The 21,067-nt window shown below is 42.2% G+C and overlaps 1 pseudogene; it reads left to right on the top strand.

Moving 5' to 3' along the window:
• Positions 1 to 2,926: 2,926 nt before the first annotated feature.
• Positions 2,927 to 3,361, top strand: LOC119042483 (40S ribosomal protein S18-like; annotated as a pseudogene).
• The last annotated feature ends 17,706 nt before the right edge of the window (positions 3,362 to 21,067 follow it).

The raw sequence follows: 21,067 nt of genomic DNA, 5'->3' as shown, positions 1-21,067 counted from the left end.
TGGTATCAAAATAACATCTCATTTTGAATTTTATTGCCTTGATTTAAAAAGTTATAAACTTTAAATTTCATTAAGATTTTGTTTTGCAGGCTGAAACATTCTGAGAAGAATATTCTTTTAAGTGGGCAGGAATCATGAATAGCCTTAGCATATGCTCTGACCTAGAGTCGGTCATTAAGTTTCAGAACAGGTATTTATCCAAACGAGTACTGTCTTCTTGACAAACATTTATTAAATGTCTCTATGTGCCAGACAATATATGCAAAAGCACTAATTATACAGAAATAGTGAAATAATGTTTCTGTGTGATAAGGGCTCAGTTTCACTAAGAGAAAATTATATAGTAATTATACATAAACATGATAAATATATGAACAGAAATGCCAGGAGCATCCCTGGAAAAGAGTGATCTCAGTCCAATTCTACTGATTACTTTTGCTGAGAATGCTTTTCACACTGCTTTTTGGTATTGACTTCAGGCTCTACGGCAAATTCTTCCGCACGGTTTCGGTGGTAGTGAGTGTTCATCTCTTAGAAATGGGTTTGACTTTTACAAATAATTAAATGTTATTGAAAGCCGAGTCTGGTGAATGAATCAGAGCTATATTATGCTTTAGGGATTATGATTATGTAATGGGTGGGTTGGGGCATTAAATGGGACATGATTACAATGTTATGAAGCTATTAAACTCATTTTATTAAGTGGCTACTTAGAACTGATCCCACTCCCTGAACAATATTGCTTTGTCCTGTACGGTGGAGGCTTTTAAATTTTTGACCCAATGCAGTGGGAAATATATTTTACATCACAACCTAGGAAGCCCATACAACATACAGCTGAAACAAAGATTTCACAAAACAGTACACACTTACCTGATACAGCACACTCTAGTATTTTTCGTTGTATCATATTCCCTTTTTTAATTGCTTGAGTGATACTAAATTGAGTTCATGTGCCACATATGAGTTATTATGTTTTCATAAACACTACTGTAGCTCTCAAATCAACTTTCTTTCCTTATTACATTGGCTCAACTGTTTTCAAGGAATTCGTGGAGGTAGCAGAACCTACTGATTTTTAAAATATTTAACTGCATTGATTATTATTGCCACATGAAAGAAGTGGAAGGAAATTGCAAACATTTGGAATGCTGCTATAATTCTGAGTAGTTCCCCCGATGCAAAGTTTTAGCCTGACTCTCAAAAAAGCAGCTTCTGCGGCAAATTAAAGAAACGTTCTACTGTGAATCTGGAGTACATTCAATCATCAAGCCGCAATATATTTACCAACACCCACAGGTAATTATCATGATCTCTGTAATCACCTCTTCTTAAAACATGAGCCATGTGCTCACTTTTGCCTTTATTTTTTAAAATTTAGTGATTATTTTGCATATTTTTAAGGCTCTGTAATGGGGTAAAAGGTTGGAGAAGTCCCAGTTAATAATATCAATAATAATAACAATACAACCTCTTGTATCCAAACAATCTTATGCTTATGTATTATGAAAATGTGATAAAAACAAGTATGTGAAAAGACCTTGTAAACTGTAAGAATGGTACTTTTAGTTATCATTTACTCATTCAATGCTATATATTAGTTGCCTGCAATGTAACAGGTACTGTATAACACACCAGATTTTATTGATTTCTGTCCAGAAATGGTCCTTTTCCTGGAGAAAGTAATTGCAACTCAGGAATTTCAAATTGGCTTGACAAATACTATGAATAAAATACTCTTAACGGCACAGAGGGTGTTTGACTTTGACTTCAGGGAAGTTATCACGAGGAGGGGAGTCTTGAAGGACAAGCAGTTTTCTAGATGATAAGGCCCATGTACTGAAACGGGGAGCAGAGAGACCCAAAGGCATCATTCAAGAGGCTGGCGGGTGTGTCCATGAAATAATGAGTTGGGTATTAACTACAGCTGTGGTACTTTCAGGACCGTAGCAGGGAATGCACGAGAAAGGTAGAAGATGCCATGCCATGCTAAGAGGTTGATTCCATTTTAAGTCAGTGCTTTAGTATGGCATGAGATTGAGTTTTTAAAAAAATAATTCTGACAGTAATGGAGAGAATGAATTTAGCAGGTCTGATGTCAGGGAGACAAATTAAACAACTTTTGAAACAAAGTAGAAACATCTGCAGGCTTGTCCTGGAGTAGAATGAATAATAAGCACATCAAGCTTGACATGGGTTACCTAAGTAATCTACTCCAGTAAATGTACAGAGCTTTTCATAGGTTAAGCTTTCATTCTTCGTTTCTTTTTGTTGTCGTTGTTCATAGTATTTAATTTTAAACCCTATAATCGACATGGGATGTAGCTAGTACATACCTATTTACCAACGAGGAATCAGAGGCAGAGAAAGTAGCTTGTCCAGTCACATAACAGACAGAGGCCTTGGAATTCCAAGGCAAATGCATCTGATTTTGGAGCCCAGGCATGTGATGCTGTGTAATTACAGCCGGAGGAAGGACTGGATTTGTGAGATCTTTTTTCTGAGAGAAAAGAGTAGAGCAGAGTAGAAGCAGAATACAGTGATGGAGGGAGCAGGGTCAGGAGTTAAAACACCTGCATTCAATTCTGTGTCGCCAAAGCAAGCTATTTAAAGCCCATGAGAGAATAACTCAAATGCACTAAGCCTCACACCCTTCATCTCACAATAACAGCACCCACAAGGCTGTCATTAGAGGCTATTAGGAGAATTAGATGAGGTAACGTATAGAAAGGGCTTTGGCAAAGTGCTTAGCTCAAGGGCTCGATAAAAAGGCAGTCATCATAATATCAATGGCAATAGCAATAAACATTTATTAATTATTTATAAAAGTCTTGGGGATGTTCTGGGTGTCAGCACAGAGAAAGAAGTGAAGAAGGGACTCTCTTCCACAGGAGGCCCACATATGGCCATGGCTGCAGGGGCAGCCATGTCTCTAGTGATTCCTGAGAAGTCCTGGCACATTTTGCAAGTACTCAACGCCAACATTGATGCGTGACAGAAAATAGGCTTTGCCATGGCTGCAGTGAAGGGTGTGGGGCAAGGATATGCTCATGTGGTGTTGAGGAGAGCCGACCCCGACCTCACCCAGAGGGCGGGAGAGCTCGCAGAGCATGAGGTGGAACCTGCGCCCGTACAAGATTCCAGACGGTTCTTGAACAGACAGAAGGATGTGAAGGATGGAAAACACAGCCTGATCCTGGCCAATGGTCTGGACAACAAGCTTCATGAAGACCTGGAGCAGCTGAAGAAAATTTGGGCCCATAAAGGGCTGCACCACTTCTGGGGTCTTCATGTTCAAGGCCAGTATACCAAGACCACAGGCTGCTGGGGTTGCACTGTGGGTGTGTCCATGGAGAAATAAATCTCTAGGCCTTGTCTGTTATTAAGCAGTTTATGCAAAATAATAAGCATGGTATCATGGTTTCTAATATGAGGGATTAGATGGACGGTAGTACCGTAGTTAATGAGGGAACAGTTGAGGAAGTAAAGATACTGAGCCCAATTTAGGCATGGAACACTGTGGAATATCTAGACAAAAGCACCCAGTAGACAATCTAAAACTTGTTCGAGAACCAGGTAGTTTTTAAAAAAGGAGAGTGCATGAAATCACTCAGACTGAGTATGCAGATTAAAGGAGAAGTCCAAGAAGCAGGATGGTAGGAAACAACATTTAAAGGCCAGCAGGGAAAAATAGTGGGGAGTACTTAGCAGTCCTGTTTAGACTCTGCTTATACTACTTATGTGTCCCACCCACGTAAAGAGAGCCAGGTAAAAAATGCAAAATTGTCTGGAAACATGGTCAGATTACACTGAGCATTGTTCTGCCTGTTCCCATCATCTATTACCTTACTGGCATCCTGCAGCTCCGAATACTTGGTTCCCGCTTTGTTACTGGTTCTGGCACATCCTCTCCTTGGCTCTGGTACCTCCACAATATTGAGTTTGGTTTTGGGGCTTTTTTTTTTACTTCACTTCCTTTTTGGATCATAAGCTGAACTGACTCACTATTCACTCCTTCCTGCTACTGACCTTGCATTCCATGACACACCAGCTGTAAAAGAAACCAAAATCAGAAAGAAAAAATAAAGGACTAAAAATGAACTAGAAAGAGTGGCTTCCAAGACAGCAAGGAAGCAAAATGTTTCAAGAAGGAGAATGGTCAGCTTGTCAAACACAGCAAAGAGGGCAGATAGAATGAGAGCGGAAGGGAGAAGTTGGATTTGGCAGTCAGGAAGCTCCAGGGTGTTTGAATGAGAGCAACTTGAAGAAAGTGGTAGGGACAGAGGCAACTTTTAATAAAGGAATTGGTGAGATAAACTTTATAGCTTCTAATTTTCTCCAGGTAGCAGCAAGATCATCCTCTGATAGGTTTTAGCAGGAAATTAAAATTTGTAATCCACATAGATTCAAGTATATTCAATTCTCACAATCACCATCTGGAGTGGGAATTATTATCCCCATGTTATACAATATTTCTAAAGTTATGAAAGATAACTTGAAAGTTATAAATATCTAAACTACAGATATTTCCCTTGAACCTTGAATTGTATAATACGAAAAGAATTTTACTCTTTGCCATTGAAGTTTAGATTCTCTTGAAGCCCTGCTTTCTGAATTACAGATATCTAAGGAAGTAGTGCATTTTCTATAAATATGCAATTTTTAAAAGTGGAAGCTATAAAATTATAGAAAAGGCCATGCAGCAGGCAGCATGAATATTTGAAAGATAATAAAGTATAACCCAGCTACAGAGCAGGAAAACACATCTTTTCAAATGATTAAGTTTTTATGTAGAATGCAGGAACTTACCATTTAAGCAAGTGACATTTAAAAGTCATTTTGTTGAAAATCTTTTTTTTAAAGTTTTTATTTATTTATTTTTAGAGAGAAGGGAAGGGAAAGAAAGAGAAAGAGAAACATCAATGTGTGGTTGCTTCTCACATGCGCCCACTCTGGGAATCTGGCCTGCAACCCAGGTATATGCCCTGATTGGGAATTGAACAGTGACCCTTTGGTTTGCAGGCTGACACTCAATCCTCTGAGCTACACCAGCCAGGAATGTTGAAAATCTTTTTAAAGTAGATATATTAAGGAGCATATATTCACTTCTAAAAACAAATGGTACCCAATTTGAATTCTATTTTTAGTGATGAATTCAATAATAGCATAATTGTCTTCTGGGTATATTGAGGATCATAGGATGATTTCCTCCTGCATTAAGTGGCTTCATGAAGTTACGCCTTCTTAATTCTTGTGTCTGCTTTTTATAGATTTTTTTGTCTTCTTCCTTGTCACTGCTTCTATCTCATGGCAGCCCATGTATTCACATAGACTCATTCATGACTGTTGTAACATTAAACCAATGCACCAAATCCAAACACAGGTAAATAAGGTGAAATTTGCACATGCCCACGCTTATTATACAAATGTCCCTTGGGAGGCTCCCATTCCATTGCCACCTGGCCTTCTGGCCTTGGCTTCTTTTCTTTCTGCTCCTGTCACTCAGACTTGATTGTGACGGTGTGCCACTCAGCTCTCCCCTGAGAAGCGCAGGAATCCCACTAGCTGCTCTACAGAGCTCCAGGTGTGCAGTGGGCCATCCTCCCTCCAGGAAGCTCCCAGCCAATGACTGAACGCAGTGGGGCCACTATAGCTGGGCCATCTCCGTCTCACACAAGATTCCTCTGTGGGCCATCTTTGCTCTGGGATGTCCTACCTAGTCAAGTGCCTAGGCAGTGCCTAGTCAAGACTTCCTCAGCGCTGCACCGCAGCACAGGGCTTTTCCTACCTAATCGTCTCTTCTTCCCTCTCTTCTTTCACAAGTGTGTGACCTGCTTTGTGGCTTGAAAGCTTTCCCACCTGCTCTTGCTCCACCTCCCCTTTTGTCCTTCAGAGATGTTTTCCTAATACAGCGTATGCACACCTAATTTTGGCTTGGTGTCTGATACCCAGAGGACCCAGCCAACACAGTTGGTAAAAAAAAAAAAGGTCCAAGAAAGTAGGCAGTCAAGTTAGGTTCACTCATGCTTGGCTAGCAGGTAGGACCTCATCCTGAGTGGAAGGTAGGAGACAGGTAGTCCTTGGCACAAGGCAGTCCCACAACTGCTGAGGATTTCACTACTGGTGACCTGGGAATGCATCCCGGTGGAGGGGAACAGTTTTGCTAGCTTGAAGATTTAGCTACTTGAAAGATATGGGGGTAATAATAATACTTGCCATTATAGTAGTGTTCACTGGTTATTTTAAAGCTCTGTTGATGCCTTACAGGGAGATAATGAGAAACTGAGAAATAATGAAACAGTAAAAGGCCTGGTGTGAGAGACAGGGAGCCTGTTTAACTGGGAACACTTTCTTGAAAAGAGTTCAGCAGAGTTTAACACCTTTGTAAGGACACGCCCCTCCCTGAGAGTGGGGCAAACTCAAGGTGGGATGGCTGTTAGAAGCCTGGAAAAGGTGATGGCCCCTGCTGAGGAGGAAATGCCTGCGTTTTCATGGCAGATGTTAGAGGAAGGAATAAAAAGGCTGTGGGAAGGGGAATGCTGCAATAACTTCATAATGTGAAGCCGGAGGGCCCACCAGAGGATTGCGTTCCACAACAGGGTCCAGAGCACATGCCATTCTCCAGGCCACCAGGAACGCAGTGGTGGAAGGGACACCAGCATCAGTAAATCATCTTGGGGCAGCTCTCCTTGCAGGTCAGGGATGAAGCCGCCACAGATTTGGATTCATTAATAGCAATGAGAGTGACGGCTCTCCAAAATAACAGAAGCCACATTACAAAGCTTAACTGCCAGAGCCAGGGGGCCACCTTGACTAGTAACTCCCAGCAAGGCTGGAATAGCTGACAAGGAGGCATGAACCACAGGAGGTTGTGGAAACGGTTAACAGAATTTGGGGTCCCTAGGGGCAAAATAGAAGGGCAAGAAATGACAGTGCCCTTTAGCATCTATAATCAGAAACAAGCAAGATGCAAGAAGCAGAAGGCTAAAGGTCCAACACAAACTCTTAATTCCTTGCTCAGTTCCTGCACCTGAGACAATCTGCAGATCCAGAATGCAGTGACTGGGAATTGGCCGCATCCCAAGAAGGAAGAACGCTACAATACCATGACAACTATTCACTGTAATGACTTCCCCAGTCCTGCCCCAAATGGACCTACAACCATTTACTCAGGTGGCTAGGCGCAAGGAAGAGGACAATAATCACACACACTTAGGACTTTTGGACACTTTCCTAGCTGACATTGATATCTATGAACCTGAAGTGTCATTACAACCCCATGTTAGAGTTGGGGCTTTGGGACCCAGTAATATATGCAATTCTGGCTGAAATCTCACTGACAGTGGGTCCACTGGGCCCATAAACCCAGTTGGTGGACATTTTACTCATCCTTAGTAAAAAAAAAATTAGGGTATCATTCATTGAAATTTGACTCACTTTGCTCCTTGAATAGTAGAATCAGAACAGTCACATTGGAGAAAACTCTGAAACAACCTCTTCCCTGAGTCATGGTAGTGAATCAGAAACAGTATTGCATCCCAGAAATGACAGCAGATATTAGTACCCAGTGATAATGAACTTTATGTGTCAACTCGACTGGGCCACAGTGCCTAGATATCTGGTTAAACATTTGGGATAGTTCTGTGAGGGTATTTTGGGGTGAAGTTTCCATTTAAATTGGTGGAATTCAGTGGACTGCCCTTCATATGTGGGTAGGCTCACTCCAATCAGCTGAAGACCTGAAGAGAGCAAGAAGCTGATGTCCATTGAGCGAGAGGGAATTTTACCCACAGAGTACCTTTAGACCTCGTCTGGCTGGTTCACCAGCAGACTGCCTGTGCACTTGAATTGAAACTCTTTCCTGAGTCTCCAGCCTATTGGTCTCATCCATCTGATTTTGAAACTGTCAGGCCTCCACAATCACATGGGCCAAATAAATCTCTTAATTGTTTACAAAGATACATTTATTAATTAAAATATATTTATTGAAAGCAAATTTTTACACACACACATGTCCTATTGGTTTCGTTACTCTGGAGAACCCTCACTAATACAACCATTAAAGAATGCATGGGTGGTGATCCCTATCCTATTTCCATTTAATTCACAGTCTGACGCCTACAGAAACCATGGATTGGAGAATGACAACGGATTTCCACAACATCGACCAATTAGTAGTGCCATCACAGTTGCTGTGCCAGACATAATGTTGATGGTAGAGCTGATCAATAAGGCCTCAGCCATGTAGGATGCAGCTATTGATTTGATGATGGGGTTTTTTTTCTATACAATCAGAAAAGAGGATCAGATCCAGTTCACATAGACATGGAATGGATGACAAGTTCGTTTATAGTGCCCTAGGGCTATGTTAACTATCCACACTTTGTCATAATGCAGTTCAAAGAAGTCTATGTTATTACATTGATCCAATGCATTAGGGAATAAGCTTGCCTGGCAGGAAAGATGAGTTGGTGTGTATGCTGGAGGCCTCAGTAAGGAGCATGAGCTTCAGAAGAAGGTGGGGATAAAATCTATGTAGCTCTAGGGACTGCCATTTCAGGAAAGGACATCTCCTGCAAAGTAAAAGACAAGTTGCTGCATCTTATAACTCTTGGAAGCACAACACCCGATGGACATCTTTGAGTTCTGGAGGCAGCCCAATCTACACCTAATATTGAAACTATATTCCAGCCTATCGACCAGGTGAGATGGAGGGCTGCTAGCTTTGAGTAGAAAAGGGAGCAAAAGAGAGCTTTGCAGCAAGTATAGGCTGCAGCTTAAGTAGTCCTACCACTGGAAGACCAGAGGTGAGGAGGTCTGCAGTGGAAGCATTTGGATAAACATATGGGAGTGGACACCAAGTGTGAAGATTTTTGTATGGCATGTTAATGGCCATGGTGGAGCATCTACTTTGGAAAAGGCACTGAAAAACCAATTACTCCATTGGTTTTAATCTATATTAGCCAGCCTTGGCTAATCTATATTAGCCAGCCTTTATCATTGGCCATTGCAGAACTGACAGAATGGGCACATGAATGCAATGTCCATCGTGTCAAAGGTGGGGTTTATGTATGGGCCCCATAGCATGAATACCTACTTATTAAGGCCAGTCTCACTATTGCTGCCTCAGAATGTCCAACCTACCAGCAACAGAGAGCAACACTGAAACCTGATAGGGCCCTATTCTTCAAAATGACCAACAACCACTTGGTGTCTAAAGCTTTTCTGTCCTGGAAGGACCAGCAGTTCATCCTCACAGTGGTAGACACCTATTCTTGGCATGGGTCTGTCTTTTCTGCCTAAAGTCCCTCAGTTAACATCAATATCCAGGAGTTTGCACAATGGTTGATTCATGTGCACAGAATTCCATGTTGCACAGCATCTGACTGGGGAACCCACTTCACAGTGAGGCAGGTGCAAGTGTGGCCTTGACCATGGAGTCCAGTGACTCTTCACCACCCTAAAGTAGCCGGACTGATAGACTGTTGGAACGGCTTACTAAGGCATAGTTGAAAAACCAGCTCAGAGACAATACACTGAAAAAACAGGGTGTATTCTATACCTAGAATACAGCATATACAGTAAATCAGAGATCTCTCTGTGGTACTCCAAATGAAAAAAATACATGAACACAGACTACCAAGGGAGGAACAATTGTGGCCCCCTTACCATTCCTCCCAGTGACTAATTGGAGGGCATTTTGCTTCCTTTCCCTACAACTCCAAGCTTGGAGAGAGTGAGGTTCTCATCCCCAAAAGGAGCATATTCTTTCTAAGGAGACAGTAAAGGTCCTATTTAACTGTATATTATAGCTACTACATGAGCATTTGGACTTCCTGTATCCAGTGGCCAGCAGGTAAGAAGAGAAGTCACCATCTTCATGGGGGTAATAGACCTAGAACAGCAGAAGGAAGTAGTAAGGCTGCACTTCTGCAAGGTGATCATTTGGGTGCCTCTTTTTATCCCCTTAACCGATGATAACCATGAATGGACACAAGTTGCAATGATGGCCTGAGAAGATATTGATTGCCAAGGAATCAGGTCCTTCTGGAATAAAGGTCTGGGTCACATCACAGGGTAAGCCACCAGTACTGACAGAGGTGATAGCTGAAAATGAGAAGAATTTAGAAAGCAGAGTGGAGGAGTAAGAAAGTGAGTATTAACCAGTGAATATCAGCCAGTTACAGTTCTGAGACTGGCTGCGGCTCCTAGGAGTATAGTTTCTCCCACTAATCCCCCTTTTTGAAGTCTCCTCTCAGGAAGAGAGGCTCACAGGAACCATGAAAGAGCTGCTCCCCGAACATAGTGGCTAAGTCAATTGGAGAGGCACAAAGGGGTGGACCAGAGCAGCCTTCCTGGTATGCCACTCAGATCTCCCCTCCAAAGAACTTGCCATAAAGAGTGTAGTTGGCTGACCATCATCAGCTACTGCGTTTTGTGACCCGGGACAGCATTCATACTGAGGCCAGGCTTCCCCCGGGCTGCTCCTAGCTAATCACTAAACACTATGTGGCTACTAGAGCTGTGCCATTTCTCCCTAATGTATGACAGCTCCAGCAATCTTTGGTAGGGTGCTTTGCCATTGACCTTGCTGCACTGCAGTCAGAGGCTCTTTCTCCAGGACCCTGCTTTCTTTCCTCTGTCTTTTCACAGGGGTCAGATCTCTACTGTGATCTGAGAGCCCACCCCATCGACTCCTGTTCCCACTCCCTTTGTTCTTCAAAGGCATTTCCTTCCACCCATTTCCTGTCCATCTCATTCTGTCTTGATGTCTTGCTTCTTGGAGGACCTGAACTGGGACAAATTGTTTTTCTGGTTTTGATATTTAGAACTCCCTACAAAATCTGATATATCTTTGTCTTTCTGTGTTACTCCTCTGCTGTCTTATTTAATCCACCTCTGTCCCTGTAGTCTTCAGCCTCTGGCACATTTCCATGCTAAGTTTGTCAGTCTATACTGGAATATGGTATCCAAGCACACTTTTAAGACCACATCTAATTAGCTCAGTCCTGACAACAGTCTTATAATTGATAAGTAATGGATTACAGTCCTTGGACAATTATTGCTTTTGAAGCTGAGCTAACAGGTGCTCCACATTGTCAATGCATAAATTATCTGGTCTAATTTAGCAGATAGTTAAAAAAAAACATTAAACTTCCTTTCACAGATTCTGTATTTCCACCTCCTTTCTGAGCCAGCTGAGTTGGGGGTTTCAAGTTAATTCTCCCCATAACTTCCTAAACATATTGCTGGATCTGAATTCCTAGGATTCTCTAGTTAAACTCTGAATTTCTTATAGAATCATTAGCATTTCAGCTGCCCACTCAAAAGGAGTGTTCCTACAACTGCCTCTGTCTCCTAATTTTACATCCCTCCATTTTGCAGTATTCCAGGTCTCTTGCCAGCTCTTCCATGTCTTTTTTTGGCTGTAATATTCCATTACCCTTTCTGCTTTTGCATTCAATTGTCCATTTACGGGCAGCATTTTGCTTTTACTCATCCAGCAAGGGGAACCAAACCTTTGAAGTTGTGCTATTCTAGAATAGTTTTCACATGAGCACAGGTCTTTTTCCTAATATTCTTTTCAGCTGGTGAACTTACTCCTCACACAGAAAAAGATTCCAAGATAGGGCATGGCGAAGAAAACCTCAGTAAAGTAGGTTAGTTATAATTCCATACATACTGTTGAAGTTCCCCAGTCACCCACCATTTTAGAAACTGGTATCTGTAATGCAAATGCACACTTAATGCAACTATAAATATTTCACTTACAAGAAAAGTCCCCTCACAGAGTATCAATGAATTGAGTCTAACACAGTACACTTAACACAGTATATTTAGAATGGTCTCATAATGATCACTTTCGAGAGTCACATTCCTGAAGGAGTCTTAGGAAATCATCTCTGCTGTATTCTTCTGCCTCCAGACAGAATTGTACACAATACAACCGAGACAGGAGGGAAAGCTTCTCAAGCGAGAGTCAATAACCTCATTCTAAAGTTTAACAATGAGCACAGAGAGGAATTTCTTCTCTGAATATAGAAATCCCTCTGTTATAGACCAAATCCACTTTTTCTAATAAGTCTGATAGTGAGGTTCAAGAATTCTCATAATGTTTAACACAATGAGTGAACATGTTTCCCAAGTTGCGACTGTTTATTTTCTGTAGTAGACATTTTCATGTAAATGACCATTTTCTATTTGAATCAAATTACAACTTGGGCATTCGATGAAAAAAAATAATTATTTATTAAATGTAAACCTTTATATTTATTAATCTCAAATTCTTTCAACAACTTTTAAAACCACTTCTACTATTGGGAAATCACCATATGCTCATGGCTTCTTGGAAAGACTCAATGTCTTCCAGTTACTGTGATCATTTTAAATGCCAAATTTGTCACCTTTTGCCCAGTGACTAAGCTTTCCTGTTTGTACTGTCCTTAAGATTTCAGGCATTTATGAAAACATCTTTAGTTTTTTAAAACAAGAAGATGTATTTGGCTCATCTTGCTCTCTCTTCCCCTAAGTTCTGGTGCCACATACCTTCCAAGGAGCCCTAGTTCCTTTACCAAAGAATTTTGTAAGGAGAAAACCTGTAAGTACCAACAGTTCACATATTTTCCCCCATGACTGCTGAGTAGTTTCAGTGAAGACCCATAGGATAAGTAGGAATTAACAAATGTATTTTAGGATAGGTGTGGGGTAGGAGTGGGTGTGGGTGGAGATCTAATAAGGCAGAACCGACTGGGCATGGTGCTGGGAGTAGAAGGGAAGGGCCCAGGGGCAGCTCCGGGACCATTCAAGGGTAAAGGGTACACAAGCTAGCAGGCAGCATCACGTTGCCCTGGTAACCAACCTAACACAGGAGGACAAATTCCCTGCCCCTGGACAGAGATTCCTCAGAAGGGAGTCCTTACACAGAATCTGCTGCAAGGCTAGCAAAATGTGTGGGTAAGGGAAAAGCACTCCTATCTACTTCCGGTTCCTGATTGAAGGGAAAACTATAAGACACAGAGCCACGTGTATCTAAAGGTTAACATGGTACAGACCTGTGAGTCTAGCCTGGGGGAAAAACAGGATTTGCTGGGGGAGCTGGACCCTTCCAGAGCACACAGAAGCTTGTGCTAGGAGATTTAAATGAAGGGAGGGCAGAGACTTGCCCTTCTCTTCATCTGGGGTCCAGGGTAGGGACATATGGGCTGGAGGGTTTGTGGACCAGCACAGCCAGATGGCAGGCCCTGGCTCACCACCCCCCACCCCGGCCCCCTGCGGGAAGCATCAGGCAGTGACTGGCAGTGTGGGCAGTGCACACAGACTCAGGAAAGGACCCTGAGGCCCAACGTGATGGGGAAAGAAGCTGAGCAGCTTGGGTGACAACTCAGAGCCGCCTGCAGTTTTCCAAAAGATGGTATTTTAAAAGATATTTTATTTATTTATTTTTAGAGAGAGGGGAAGGGAGCAAGAGAGATATAGATGAGTGAGAGAAACATTGATCAGTGGCTCCTCACATGATCAGCTGGGGATTGGCCCACAACCTAGGCATGTGCCCTGACTGGGAATCAAACCAGAGACCTTTCAGTTTGCAGGCCGGCACTCAATCCACAGAGCCACACCAGTGAGCAACAAAAGGATGGTACTTTCAAGTGGGAGAAGCAACTCTGGGAGCAGCCTTGGACTGATCTGGCAGAGGGTGGTGTGGTTTTTCTTTGGGTGTTCTGGAAGGGATGGACTCTGAGGCAGAAGCCTGCCATTTTTCCAAAATTGTGCAGCTTCTGAATAAAAGACTCCTTTCCTTTTTCACCAAACCTCTGCCACCAGATATTTTTGACTACGGGCAGCAGGCAGCAAAACCCCATTTCTGCTTGGTAACAAGACAACAATGAACTAAGAAGTAAAATAATGTGTGCAAGTTGATATGAAAGAGGACATAAAGGGACTATGGAAATACATCAAAGCAACATCTTACCTGCAAATTGGCAAGTGTTGATAGGAAAGGCTTTCTGAACAAAGTGACTACTGAATCAGGGAGCAGAGCCCTGGCAGGACCTCCTGATCTGTGCTGTTAAATTCCCACTCTCAGTTTATCCCGACTGTGTAGTTACAAAAATGTAAACAATTTGTAGCCTAATTTAATCTTGTCTGTGTCTTACTTTATTAACCCAAATTCAGTAATTTAATTCCTTATACCTAACAAAATTAATAGATTGTGTCTCTCTGAATACAACACACAGAAAATACTAGTATTTTCAAGTATAGAAATATTTCAAAGTATAGAATATTTCAAATATTTCAAATATAGTTAAGTACATAATTATAGTTTTTAAAATCATTTTGACTACTTTTATAGATCTTTTCACTTGTTTAAAATTTACCTTCTTCCACCCTGGCTGGTGTGGCTCAGTGGAGTAAGTGCTGGCCTGGGATATGAAAGGTCACTGATTCGATTCCTGGTTGGGGCACATGCCTGGGTTGTGGGCCAGGTCTCCAGGTGGGGTGTGTGAGAGGCAACTGATAGATGTATCTCTTGCACATGGATGCTTTTCTCCCTTTCTCCCTCCCTTCCCCTTTCTCTACAAATAAACAAATAAGATCTTTAAAAAAATAAAATAAGATCTTTATTTTTTTTAATTTTATTTAAAAAATAAAATAAAATTTGTTTTCTTCCTGTTAAAATGTAAACCCTATAAGGGCAAGGCCTCTGTTTTGTGTGCTCCTCCCATCGCCAGAGATTAGCACAGGTTGTGGCACATGTTAGGCCTGAGGTACATCTTTGTAGAGTGCATGATTCATTTCATAAGAATTACTTGTAGCTGCAATGAAAGGAACAGATTGGAATTCAGCAAGACTAGAAGCAGAGACTCCAGATGGAGACCACCACTGCTCTTCCAATGAGAAATGAAGATGATTCAGACCAATGTAATCGCAGTGGGGATGAAGAGACATGAACGGATGTGAGACATATTTAGAGAGCAAAGTAGAAAGGACCTGGTGATTGATTGGATGTAAGGATCTGTGCAGGAGCAAAAATCAAGATTTTCACCTTGGGCAATTGGAACAAGAAGGGGAACCCTGAGGAGGAGTGAGTTAGGCAGGCACAAGGTGAATGGTAATGAGTCTAGTTAGTGTGGCTGCCCATGAGCTAGCTGAGTCCCAATGCCCAGTAATCGATTATATGCACCCAATTCTGCAACTCAGAAGAGTGGCCTACGTGTAAAAACAGGGTTGGGGGAAAGCATGGCCATGGAAATTTTCAGCCAAGTAAACACATGAGAGCAGCGTGTGAGAAGAGGACGTAGGAGAAAACCCTGAGGATGACCCACTTTCAAGGTTTTCTTTTCTGAGGAATCGGGACTTGTTTAATAAATTGGTTGGCCCTGGTGGGGTACCCCAAAATGGCTTCATTTCTCTCCCATCACTGCCTTCAAATCATCCACCTCGAACAATATCTTCAGGTACTCCATTCATTTTTTTTAACTTTTTTATTTTTAAAGAGTCCCATTTTTACACACTAAACTACTCAAAAACTTATATCTAAAAGTCTCCACCAGTCTAAGCTTTCTTTCTTCCTCCAGCCCCAGATTCATTCTGGTTCCCAGTCATGCAGTGGAGGGAGGATGTGGTCTGTTTTTTTCACTCTTTTTGTGCCATATTTACCCCATTCCTTCTCTGGTTCTTGTTTTTTTTCCAGGTTAATATAGAAATGTGGGATAAAAGAAAGTGTGGCAAAATTACTGGGTTGGCCAAAAGTTTGTATAGTTTTTCCATAAAATAAAAAAACACATTTTTAATTTTCACCAATAACTTTATTGATTTGGATGTTTTGAGTATGTTGGCCATCTTTCACCTGGTGTAACCCTGACTGTTCTCCATTAATGTCTCAATTCGGTCACTATTAACTTCAGCTGGTTTACCCAACTGTGGAGCATTGCTCAGTGAGAAATCCCCAGCACGAAACTGCACAAGCCACTTTTTCCATATCTGATCAGTCACAGTACCTTCTCCATACACTCCACAAGTCTTTCTTTGCATTTTAGTTGCATTTTTACCTTTCTTGAAATAATAAAGCATAATATGCTGAAAGTGTTGCATATTTTCTTGCATCTTCAGTATTAAAATGCCTACACAACAATTTACCAATTTTGATAAGTTTTTCTCAAATGCATGCTGATATCACAGCTGTCACAATACAGTCTAACAGAATTGTTTCGAATGAAGTCCAAGACAAGTAAGCACTACTAATACTACTTATAGAAAAAACAAATGAACTTTTTGGTCAAACCATATTTCTCTTTTGGTTGGCCATCAAATTCCCTTTCCTGTGACAGATGTTAAAATGCTCTTCTGTGGGGCCTTTGTGAGCTCTCCAAAGGCCCTTACTTATCCTTCATCTTCCCCTAAACATTTGGAGACTTCTACATTATGCTCTTTCTTGACTCAGAAAATCCAATATCCACTTCCGATTAAGATGGTGGCATATGTAAGTGACCTACTTGTATCCCTGCACCACAAATACGTCAAAATTACAACTAAACTGCAGAACAACCATCATTCAGAACTGCCTGAAAAGAAGAAGCCACACTGAGACTGGTAGAAGGGATGGAACTGGCTGATCCCATACCCACGTGTAGCAGATAAAAATCGAGAGGGATATCTTGGCTGTGGAGGTTCCTCCCTGAGGAGCAAGGGGTCCCATGCCCACACCAGGACACCTAGCCCAGGGTACCTAGCCCAGGGTGCCAGTGCCAAGAAGAGAAGTCTCCATAACTTCTGCCTGTAAAAACCAGTGGGGATTGTGGCTGAGGGAGACAGAGGGCTTCTGGAGTTCCAGGAATTTCTCTTAAACAGCCCATGCATGGACTTACTAAGACTCACTCTCTCTGAACTCTATTGCTTGGGCAGAAGCTCAACACCAGGGACATACAGAAAGTTACTGACCTGTCTGGCATCAGGGTACAAGATGGAAAGGCATCTTTCTCCCAGACAGAAATGCTGACAAAGCCCATTATTCCTTTTCTGAGCTCTACCCCCCTGGACAGCTGGCAGACAAGCACCATATCTGAGTTTCCAGCAGCCTGGCTCACACTGTTCACTCCACCCTAGTGATTTGCTGAGAACCTGCCCCACCCAACCTGCGAGCCCACCCAAGCTGTTTTCAGTGGTTGTGCCATACAAATGCCCTGTCTTGGCTCATGCTTCAGACTTTCCTCAAGTCTCCCAAACAAACAGCATGTGGCCTCAGAATGCTTCATACCCTTCTCTCACTAAGTGGCCCCAGGCCTGGCACTAGAGGCATCTGGCCTTCATTCACAGCTCGGCCTTGCCTGGGTACCTCCAAGCCTAACACTAGTAGCAGCCATCTGCAGATTGCTTTGTAGCTCATGCTGGGTGGTTCCAAGTCAAACCACAAGAGGCAGCTGACCTTGGCCTGAAACTTCTAGAAGGCCCAAGAGCTAAGGCACCCAGTGGACAGCTTTAGACTATGTTGCAGCACCACCACCCAACCAGTGGTAGATTAAAGAGGGAGACTCAGTGGGCACAGAACCCTGCTGAAGCAAGTCCTGCTCTGTGGGGCAGGTCCCTGCACGGCTGATCCTCCACAGTGGTTGTGGGTTGCAGCCAGTTCTTGCAGCTGATCGGCCTAGAGATAAATCCCTCCCACCGATGTGCCAACACCAGTCAAGCCTCAACTACAACAGGGGAGTGTATACAACCTACACAGGGTCAGGGGCACGCCTGAACTGATCAGGGAGGCTGTCCCACTGGACCCGAGAGAATACCTACTACATAAGTTCAGTGTACCAAGCCCAGGATTTGTAGCAGCTCTACCTAATTCATAGAAACAAATACAGGGAAGCTGCCAAAATGATGAGACAAAGAAAAATGTCCCAGATGAAAGAAAAGAAAAAAACTCTGGAAGAAAACAAAACAAAATGGAGGCAAGCAATCTGCCAGATGCAGAGTTCATCTGGTAATTCGTATCAAAATACTGGTTATAAGGATGCTCAATGAAGTTAGTGAAGACTTCAACAGCATTAAAAAGGATATAGAAACCATAAAAAAGAACCAGTAAGAAATGAAGGATACATTAACTGACATGAAGAATAATTTACAGGGAATTAACAATAGATTAGATGAAACTAAGGTCAAGTCAGCAATTGGAATAATAAGGAAGCAAAAAAAAAAAACCCAAACAGAACAGCTGAAAGAAAAAAGAATTTAAAAGAATGAAGATAGTGTAAAAAGCCTCTGGAATAACTTCAAAGGAAATAATATTTGCATCATGGAGGTGCCAGGAGAAGAGAATGAGAAATTGGAAAACTATTTGGAAAAAAATGACAGAAAATGTCCCTAACCTGGTGAATGAAATAGACAAAGAAGTGCAGGAAAGAAGAAAGTCCCAAACAAGCTGAACCCCAAAGAGGCCCACACCAAGACACATCATATTAAAATGCAAAATGTTAAAGAAAAAGAGAAAACCTTGAAAGCAGCAAGAGAAAATCAGTCAGTTACCTACAAGGGAGCTCCCATAGACTGTCAGCTAATTTCTCAACAGAAACTTTGCAGGCAAAAAGAAACTGGCAAGAAATATTTAAAGTAATAAAAAGCAAGGACCTACAACCTAGATTACTCTACCCAGCGAAGCTGTCATTTAGAATGGAAGGGCAGATAAAGTGCTTCCCAGACAAGAAGAAGCTAAGGGGGTTCACTGTCACCCAATCAGTGCTACAGGAAATGTTAAAGGGTCTTCTTTAAGATGACGAAGAAGAAAAAGAATAAAAATATGAACAATAAAATGGTAATAAATACATATGTGTCAATGATTGAATTAAAAATAAACAAACAAGCAGAATAGACCCAGACTCAAAATACAGAGAACATTTTGATGGTTGCCAGATGGGAAGGGTATTGGGGGGAATAGGTGAAAAAGGTGAAGGCATTAAAAAGTACAAATTGGTTGTTACAGAACAGTCATGGGGATGTAAAGTACAGCATTCGGAATATGGTCAATAATAGTCTAATAACTATGTATGGTGTCAATAGGTATGAGATTTATTGGGATGATCACTTAATAAGTTACATAATGTCTAATCACAGGGGTGTATCCCTAATATAATATTAGAGATATTGTTATCCCTAATATTATCCCTAATATTAGGGGTATATCCCTAATATAATATTGTATGTCAACTGAAAAACAAAAAATGATTTAAATGAAGAAAAACAAAACACAAACAAAAAGGAAATTCAATATCCATCTGACTGCTCAGTTTCCCTCAAGTGCCATCTTTTCTTTTCCCTTTGGAATAACCAAGTCCCACACAGCCCACCTCTTGAGTTAGGTCTTTGCAAGATCATGCCAACTACCTGTATTAATCCAGATAGACTAAGTTATGCTATAACAGCTCCTAAATATTGTTTGAAATTACTCATTCTTTGTGTCCATTGTGGGTTAGTAGGGGACTCTGCTTGTCAGACTGTTCAGGAACCCAGTCAGATGGATACTCCCTCTTGACTCATGTTTCTCTGCTCACCATGACAGGTGGAAAAAAACAAGGCAAATTCTGTCCTGACTCTTCAAGCTCCTACCCGGAAGTGACACCTCTTTTATGTCCGTATTTCATGGGCCAAGGCAAGGGACAATCCCAACTTCAACTTAAGGAGAGTGTTGAAATACAACCACATGCCCAGATAAAGAGAAGAACTGGAATGCTTTTAACAGCCCTAGTAACTACCACCACCAGCTGGCCTTGGAGGAACCTTTCCAAACGTTGGTAATAGAGGCTGTTCCCACTGTCTCTTCCCATCCTCCCCACTCCGTCTGCTGACACAGCCTTCCCAGCCAGCTCTGTCTTTATCACATACACTGCTAAACTCTTTGAGGTCCATGTCAGGCTCTCCAAAAACTGTACTTGGCTCTGGTACCAGCCTGAAAGTGGAACAAGGAGCTTTTGCAGTTCAGTGAGCATCCAGCTGGGAGTAAGAAGCCAGTGTTCATTTCTGGAAAGCACTCACCCTAAATTTCTCTGAGTGTTCACTTACTGCCTCTCTCACTGGCTTGAGAGAAGGTAGCGTGCCCCTAATCTTCTCCATGCGAGGAGGGAAAAAAGCCTCAGCATTTCCAGCTTGGTCAGCAAGTCTCTGCTAAGAATCCCAGTTGCTCTAGTGAATCCCTAGATGAGTAAAGGGGCAGAGGACAGGATCTGTCCATGCTCAGCAAGTTATAAAACTTCTCTTTTAAATACAGGGGTGCATGTCATTTGTTTTCAGCTTTGGGTTTCAGCTTAAATCTGAGACATCAGGGAACATCCCATTTGGCATTTTATTCCATCTGTTAAGTGAGCTAGGGACAAACTACTAAAGAAGTAGAAACAAAAGCAGGAGAATATATGGCCCTTGAGCCAAAGAGTGTTTCAAAAAAACAGAAGTGTTCAACAGTTTTTTAAATGTGTTGAGAGACCAATAAAAATAAGGACATACAGTGTCCATTGGATTTGGAAGGAAATCTGATGACCTCATGAAGGGTGGGGAAGGGGTCGTGTAACAGTGGCTGAGGAGTGAGAGGGAGTCAGGCCGGTGGGAACAGCCCTCGGAGCAAACACACATCAAAAGTGTGGCTGTGGCCCTGGCTGGTGTGGGTCAGTGGACTGAGTGCTAGACTGAGAAACAAAAGGTCTCTGGTTCAATTCCCAGTCAGGGCACATGCCTGGGTTGCAGGCCAGGTCCCCAGTAGGGGTCATGCAAGGGGCAACCACACATTGATGTTTCCTTTCTCTCCCTCTCTCTTTCCCTTCTGCCTCTCCTTAATCCTTTTTGAAAAGATTTTATTTATTTATTCTTAGAGAGAGGGGAAGGGAGGGAGAAAGAGAGGGAGAGAAGCATCATTGGGTGGTTGCTTCTTGCACATCCCCATCTGGGGACCGGGCCTGTAACCCAGGAAAGTGTCCTGTCTGGGAATCAAACCTTTGACTCTGGTTCACAGGCCAGCACTCAATCCACTGAGCCATACCAGTCAGGGCAAAATAAATAATATCTTTTTTTTTAAGTGTGGCGATGAAGGAAAGAG

The sequence above is a fragment of the Artibeus jamaicensis genome, unplaced genomic scaffold (genome assembly GCF_021234435.1).
Source record: "Artibeus jamaicensis isolate MK-2021 breed Jamaican fruit bat unplaced genomic scaffold, CSHL_Jam_final scaffold_1019, whole genome shotgun sequence".
Lineage (NCBI taxonomy): Eukaryota > Metazoa > Chordata > Mammalia > Chiroptera > Phyllostomidae > Artibeus > Artibeus jamaicensis.
Note: the sequence above shows the minus strand (reverse complement) of the source record. Positions and strands in the feature narration are given on the sequence as shown.